This window comes from Felis catus, chromosome C1 (assembly GCF_018350175.1).
Source record: "Felis catus isolate Fca126 chromosome C1, F.catus_Fca126_mat1.0, whole genome shotgun sequence".
NCBI lineage: Eukaryota > Metazoa > Chordata > Mammalia > Carnivora > Felidae > Felis > Felis catus.
In genome coordinates this window covers 176,896,497-176,905,316 of record NC_058375.1, presented here as the reverse complement: position 1 = coordinate 176,905,316, position 8,820 = coordinate 176,896,497, and positions in this window count along the sequence as shown.

Below are 8,820 nucleotides of genomic sequence, written 5' to 3'. Positions count from 1 at the left end.
CTGCAACAGAGAAAGAGAAACACAAGAGGATTTATACATAAACACAAACATACACACAAGGCTCACTTTTCACTGAAAAGTGAAATTTTAAATTATTATGAATGTTGAAATAACTTTTGCCTTATAGAGTTTTGTGAGGATTAAATGAGATAACGTGTATGAAGTTCCTGATATAGTGACTAATTTATTGCTAGTTGAAAAAATGGTAGCTATTTCATTATCCCACAACCAGGAAATACTCTATTATAACTTCCAGCTTTCTGACTCCTTTATTCCTACTGAATGATGTGGAGTAGGGAGCTTCGTGAGAAAAATTCTTTGACTCCAGGTGTTTGACACGAACAAGTGGTTGAATGGTGGTGTCATTTACTGAGATGGGGAAGGCTGTGTGGGGGAAAGAATTGGTAAATCAGGCCTTCTGCTTTGGCCATGTTGAATTGGAAATTCCTATTAACTATCCAACAGAGATGTAAAGTAGACTGTTGAATATAAGTCTGGAGCAAACACCAGCATATATTTGATATTAAAAGTCATGGGGTTGGATGAAATTTCTATGAAGAAAGCATATGTGTATTGAATATAACTTTTCTTTTTTCATAGTTATAAAATCTATTCTGTTCTAAAATTTGCTTTCTCCACTTAGTATATTATAGTCATCTTTCCATGTCAGTATATACATATAGATCTGCTTAGAGATACTGTAACTTATTTATTTTAAATTATTAGACATGTACATTATTTCTAACTTTTCAACATTATAAGCTCTACAAATATTTTTGAGTTTGTGTAAGTTAATCTGAGGTCAAATCCAAGAAAATGGAATTGCTGGGTCAAAGGGGAATAACGTATTTAAAAATTTGAAAGAGAGTGCCAAATTGTCCTGCAGTGTGGATAAAAATTAAAATTTACACTCCCACCAAGAGGGAAGGAAGAGGCTATTTTCCTGTGTTCATCCTAATACTTGAATGAGAAATGGTATTTCACTGGTATTTTAATTATATTTTTACTTAGGAGTGAGGTTGAATACTTTTTATAGGTTTATTAGAACTTAGTATTTATGTTTTGCCATTTTTCTATTGGCTTAACTTTTTCTTATTCTTAAGGGTCCTGGATGGAAGGTAAGAAGAAATTTAGCCCTTTTCCTGTTATTGTTGTTTCATTTTTCCCTTTGTTATATTTGTCTTCTAAGGGGACGACTAACTCAGGCACATATGGTTTTCTGGTACTGTACTTGCCTTCCTGCTGTAACAATGAGGCACATTTTGGATCACAAGGTAGAGAAGGGGAAGAGAGTACAATAATCTTGCTAAGTTGAGGAAACAGAAATTGGCGAGGCTGATATTGTGGGGCAGAGTTCCAGAAAGGAGGGAGCTATGCAAAGAAAGACTCCAGAAGTCTGCACAGGGGTTCCCTTAAATCTAAAATCAGTTATAAGTTAACAGAGTGAAGCTTCAAGGGCCAGGGGAACCATAAGTTGAACATTCTTCAGGATCACAAAGAACTCTAAGTTTTGACCAGCCAGAGTAGAAAGACTTATTGGATATTCAGGGCATTAAATGACCTTAGAAAAGTCATACTTCAGTAATCGGACTAAACTAGGCCTTGAATAAAGGCTACTGTAGATCCACACAAGCAAAGCTTGAAAGTCAAAACATCCAGCTATCTCCAAGTAACTTAATGGCTTGTTTAAACCAACTTCAACACTCTAAAGGAAGAAAACAAAATTCAAAAATTTTGCAATATAACATTTACAATTCCTTACACCCAATTAAAATTGACCAGATATACAAATGAGAGAAAAAAATGTGACTCATAACCAGGAGAAAAAAACAGTCAACAGACACACACACACACACACACACACACACACACACACACACACAAGACATAGGTAATGGAATCTGCAGACAAGAATTTTAAAACAGTCATTAAAGTATGCTCAAAGTTCTCAAACATAAACACAATAAGGGAAGTAAAGAAAGATATATTAAAGAACCAAATGGATTTTCTAGGAATGAAATACAATGTCTGAAATGAAAATTTCACTTGATGAGACTAATAGGTGATTAGACACTGCGGAAAAAAAAAATCAATGAACCAGAAGAATAGTCATGGAAGCTATCAAAACTGAAGCACAGAGAGAAGAAGAGAATCAAAAATAATACAAATAGAAGCTCTGTGACCTGTAGGACAACATCAAGTTGTCTAATTAATTTATGTGCAATTAAAGTCCCAGAATGGGATGGGAAAGAAAAAAGTATTTGAATAAATAATGGCTAAATTTTTCCAAATTTGATGAAAACTATAAAACCCCAAATCCAGAAAAGCCAATGAAGCCAACAAAGAGAACCACATCAAGGCACGTTATAATGAAGTGGATGAGAACCAATGATAAAGAAAATAATCTTAAAAGTAGTCAAAGAAAAAGACAAACTGTACAAGAGCAATGACATGAATTACTACCAATTTCTTGTGGGAAACAATGTTATCTAGAGGACAATGAAATGGCATTGTTAAAATGCTTAAAGGAAAATTTTGTTAATAGAAAAGTCTACATCCAGTGAAAATATTCGTCAAAAATAAAAGCAAAATAATGCCTTTTTCAGACAAACAGAAGCTGAGATGACTTGTCACCAACAATCCTGAAGTAAAAGAAGTGTTCAAGAATATTTTTTTAGGCTTAAGGAAAATAATTTCATATAGAAACTTCAGTTGACTCCAGTAGTTCTCAACTGGTGACAGTTTTATCTCCCAACTGGTAACAGTTTCATCTCCCAGGGAACTTGTGGCAATGTCTGGAGACATTTGTTTGTTGGCAAAAAAATTGTTTTCAGGTTGGCATGACCTGGGGGAGAGTTGTTATTGCATCTAATAGTAGAGCCAGTGATGTTGCTAAAGATCCTACAGTGTATAGGACAGTCACAGTAAAGAATTATCCAGTCCAAAGTGTCAATAGTGCTAAGGTTGAGAAATCCTGGTCTACACAACAAAATGAGGAACATCGAAAATGATAAATATATGCATAAGTATAAAAACCTTTCCTAGAAAATTGACTGCTTAAGGCAAAAAATAATAATGAATGTATTAGGGTATTTATAATGTAGGTATGACAGCAACCATACAAAGGATGGGAGAGGAGAAATGGAAGTATATTGTTATGAGGTTCTTACATTATACATGAAGCAATAAGATATTATTTAAAAGTAGACTGTGATAAATTAAAGATGCATATTACAAACTCTAGAGCAACCACTACATACATAAAACAATCAGGCATTGTGAATAAATCAATAATGGAGATAAAATTAATCACTAAAAAATAATCTGAAATAAGATAGAACGAGAAAAACAAACAAAAAAACCCAGGTGGGACAAATAGAAAACAAAAGCAACATGCTAGACTTAAACTGAGCCATACAGATAACTGCACTAAATGTAAATAATCTAAATACTCTAATTAGAAGGCAAATGTTGCAAGACTGAATTAAAAAAAGGAAAACTCAATGATATGTGGTCCTCAAGAAACACACTTTAAAAATAAAGGCACAAATAAAATTACTACATGATTCCACAATTCCATTACTGGGTAATTTACCCAAAGAATACAAAAATACAAATTTGAAAAGATATATGCACTCTATATTTATTGTAGCATTATTTATAATAGTCAAATTATGGAAGAAACCCAAGTTTCATCAATAGATGAATGGATGAAGGAGATGTGGTATATATATACAATGGAATATTACTCAGCCATATAAACAAATGAAATCCTGCCATTTGCAACAGCATGGATGGGAGAGTATAATGATAAGTGAAATAAGTCAGAGAAAAACACATAGCATATGATTTTACTCATATGTGTAATTTAGGAAACAAGACAAAGCAAAATACAAACTAAAAAACAGACTCTTAACTATATAGAACAAACAGATAGTTACCAGAGGGGAGGTGGATGGGGGGATAGGTGAACGGGATTAAGAGTACACTTATTATGAAGAGCACTGAGTAATGTGTAAAATTCTTGAATCACTATACTGTACACCTGAAGCTAATATAACACTGTATGTTAACTATACTGGAATTAAAATTTTTCAAAATAAAAATAAACATTCAGACACAGATAGGTTGAAAATAATTGGCTGGGAAAAGAAATTAGTGCAAACACTAATCTTAAGAAAAATGGAGTAGCTATATTAATATCAGACAAAGCAGAATCCAAGACAAGGAATACTACCAGAGATAAAGAGGAACATTGCATAATGATAAAAGAGTCAAATTCATCAAGAAAGATTAGAACTGTAAATATGAATGCATCCAATTATGCAGCTTCAAAATACATGAAGCAGGGGCGCCTGGGTGGCGCAGTCGGTTGAGCGTCCGACTTCAGCCAGGTCACAATCTCGCGGTCCGTGGGTTCGAGCCCCGCGTCAGGCTCTGCGCTGATGGCTCAGAGCCTGGAGCCTGTTTCCGATTCTGTGTCTCCCTCTCTCTCTGCCCCTCCCCCGTTCATGCTCTGTCTCTCTCTGTCCCAAAAATAAATAAACATTGAAAAAAAAAATTCAAAATACATGAAGCAAAAACTAACAGAAATGAACAGAGAAATGGTCAGATCCAACATTTTAGAGCTGGAGACTTCAATACTCCTCTCTCAGTAACTGATAGAACAAGTAGATAGAAATAAGTAAGGATGGGGTGCCTGGGTGGTTCAGTCAGTTAGCCAACTGACTTGATTTTGGCTCAGGTCATGGTCCCACAGTTGTGAGATCCACCCCCACCCCCCCCAACCCCCACCACCACATTGGGCTCCACACTGGGCGTGGAACCTGCTTGGGATTCTCTCTCTCTGTTTATCTTTCTCTCCCTCTGTCCCTCCCCCACTCGTGTGCTCTTCTCACACTCTCCCTCTCTCTCAAAAAAAAAAAAAAAAGAAGAAAAAGAAATAAGGATATATAAAACTTAATCATATTTTACCTAATAGACATTTTTTGAATCCTACAGGCAACAATAAAAGGATACATTTCAAGTGCTCATGAAATACCCACCAAGATAGACCATCTGCTGGGTCATAATACCAGCTTCAATACATGAAAAAGGATTGAAATCATATAGAGTATGTTCTTGGATCAGAACAGAATTAAACTAGAAATTGGTAACAAAAGTATATCTAGAAAATCTCTAAATATCTGGAAATATCTAAACAACATACTTGTAAGTAACCATTAGGTGAAAGAACTAACCACAAGAAAAATTAGAAAATATTTTATGTTGGGTACCTGGGTGGCTCAGTTGGTTAAGTGTCCGACTCTTCATTTTGGCTCAGGTCATGATCTCTTAGTTCGTGGGTTTTAGCACTGTAAGGGGCTCTGAGCGGACATTGGGGAGCTTGGCTAGGATTCGCTCTTACTCTCTCTCTGCCCCTCCCTCTCTTGCTCTCTCTCTCTCTCAAAATAAATAAATAAACTTAAAAAAAAAAGGAAAATATTTTGTACTGTGCATGACTTTTTTTAGAGGTTTTCTTTGCCATGCTGAAATGAAAAACTTTTACTGAGGCATATTTATCAAGCTACAATAGAAAAAATTGATAAATGTGACTAGTGAATTTTAAATTTCCATCATGGCAAAGAAAACCTTAAACAAATTCATGTGCATATATATTCTTAGACCGTAAGGCACCACTTCAAAATTTACATAATGGTATACAAAAAGCACTCACATTTTTCTTTTCATACTTTTCTAGTTTCATTTTTGAGATTTAAATTTTTGACTTATAAGAAATTGTCCCTGCTTTTATGGAGCTTACAGCCAGGGGTCCATGTGACTCTTGGTCTGTCTCAATACTAATACATAATGCATCTTTTTAGTGGCCTAACTTAAAAATGACCCTTGCTTGGTTCTATTTTTCACTCCTTTTTTTTTCGGTGTCACTTCTCTACCTTTTTATTTTCTGTCAATAACATGCTATTTTAAATGACCAGTTCTTAAAATGTTTTCATATCCATGAATGTTAGTCCCCTCTCATTTCTCTGCCTTTGCAAAACTTACCTAGCTATTCTGAAGTACTTCTTATGTTTAAAAACTGACTGCTATTTTAAGTGGAAATTACACTGCATTTGTAGATTAAAGAGAATGGGATTTATACAACATTGAGTCTCCCTATCCATGAATAGGATGTGCTGTTCCATTTATTATGATTTTTAATATTTTCTTCATATGGAGCAGCAGTTTTTTCTTTGTATTTTACAATCGCTTGGATGGAAAAATACAGATGTTTAGGCCCTACCCCCAAAGGCTTAATTGGCTTGGTGGTGAGCACAGGCGTTGTGTATTTATGAAGAGCTTCACCCCAGTCAGGGTTAAGAACTACTAATGTAGAGCCCACATACCTCTAGCTGAGTTCTCCTTAGGTGTTTTTTTTATCTGGTTTGGTTTAGTTTTGGCTATTATTTTGAATGACATCTTTTTTTGTTCATTATATTTTCTTGTTATTTACTTTTGGCATAGAGAAAATCTGTGATTTCAGACTGTATTAATTTTGTAACATGCCATCTTACTAAATATATATATATTTTTTCAGTTGATTCTTTAGTTTTTTTTTTACAGGCATTAAATTATACCATCTGTAATATTGTCTTTTATTGTCCTCTATCTGTGGCTCTTTTTTCCCCCTATATTTGCACCCCTTATCCTCCTATCTTGTCTATTTTTCTTGGCTAATAATGCCATAAAAACGACAAGTAATAGTTATAATTATATATATATGAAGTTATGAAGAAAATTTATGATTATATATATGAATATATAATTCATATATTTCCAATTTTAATGAAATATGCATAGTGTTTTATCATTAAACATAATACTGATTTATCACTTTAACAAGCTCTCCATCTCCTCATATTTTACTGAAGGTTTTTAAATAAAGACTGATCCTAATTAAAGGACTTCTTTCATGTGCCTTACAGGAATCTATTAAGACAATCATGTTCCCACCTCCTTTTAGCTATTAATATGTTGAAAGATATTAATAATTTCAGATATCGAACCATGTCTGCACTGCTGGAATGACTGGGCTTGGCTACAATATGCTGTTCTTTCAATGTGCTGCAGAATTGTACTTGCTAATACTTAATTTAAAATTTTGTGTCAATATTCTTTTCTTATTATCATTGCCAGGTGTTAGCATCAGTACTATGGGAACTTAAATTTTTTTGTAAGCTTTCTGTCCATTTATTTTCATTCTTTAATTTACTAAAATTCTAGAAAAGTTAGCTTTCAGAGTGTTTTGCTTGTGACTCACAATAAGAAATGCAGCTTTAAAAGGAAACCTGGTATAAATATATACATTGAACCAAAAGTTTCACCTAATAATACTTGCCTTTACTATGAGAATACACTTTATATTGTTATATTTCAGTAAAAAAAAATGCTCACCTCAAAACACTATTTTGAAAAATACTATCTGTCCTTTGAAGATTTGCAAGAATCATCTATAAACTGGCACATTTCTTGGATCCTGAGAAACTTAACAGGAACCCATGGGGGAGGGGAAGGAAAAAAAAAAAAAAAGAGGTTAGAGTGCGAGAGAGCCAAAGCATAAGAGACTCTTAAAAACTGAGAACAAACTGAGGGTTGATGGGGGGTGGGAGGGAGGAGAGGGTGGGTGATGGGTATTGAGGAGGGCACCTTTTGGGATGAGCACTGGGTGTTGTATGGAAACCAATTTGTCAATAAATTTCATAAAAAAAATAAATAAATAAACTGGCACATTTCAGAGACTAGTTCTCTGGTAATTATTCCATGTTCTTTCTTTGTTATGTTTTTCTCTAGAAAACCTTTATCATCTTAATTTCACACAGGTCTTTAAATTTATTTATTTGTATAATACTTCTCCAGTATACTCTTAATTCTTTAATTCTCTCACAGTGTCTATAAATCTTCCCTTTTTTAATTTAGAATATTTGTGCCTTATTTGTTTTGATGAGCTTAGCTAGTGTATTATGGTTTTTTTTTTTCCTCAAGAAAACAGGTCATAGTATTAATTCTACTGCTTTGCTCTTTCAGACTCAATTTTAGTTTTTCTTCTGCTTTTTAAGGTTTAATTTATAGTTTATTTCATTGCTTTGGGGATTTTTTTTGTTTTTTTAATTTTAATTTTAATTTTTTTTATTAAGTAGTCTTCACGCCCAGGGTAGAGTCCAACACGGGGTTTGAATTCATGACCCTGAGATCATGACCTGAGCTGAGATCAAGAGTCAGACACTTAACTGACTGAGCCACCCAGGTGCCCTTGTAGTTCATTTTCTAATTTTTTTGAGTTAAATAGTTTGCTATCTCATGTTTTCTAGTTTAGCAATACATGTTTACAGCTATTAATATCTGCTAAACACACTGATAGTTATATCCTATAGGTCTTGGTATATAATGTTTTAATTATTTTCTACATAGTGTTTAATTATTATTTTGTACACATTCTGCAATATCAGTTTTACTTCCAATTTGTACCCAAAATTCTTTTAAATAACTTTTGTATTTCCAAGTAGTGGAGACATTGAATTTTATTTTGGTTATTCATTTTTGCTTAATTACACTGTTATCAGAGACTGTGGTCTAGATTATTTTTAATTTTGGGAATTTATTGAGAAGTTTTTTGGGTAGGAGCCAATATATTTAGTCAATTTGGTAAATGTTTCATGAGTTTTTTAAAATAAGATTATCAGTTAACAGGATATCTATTTCATCTATTCCATTAACCACATTTATTTCATCAACCTTATTGACTTTGTTGCTCCGGTATATTCTTACTAACTTTTGACAGCT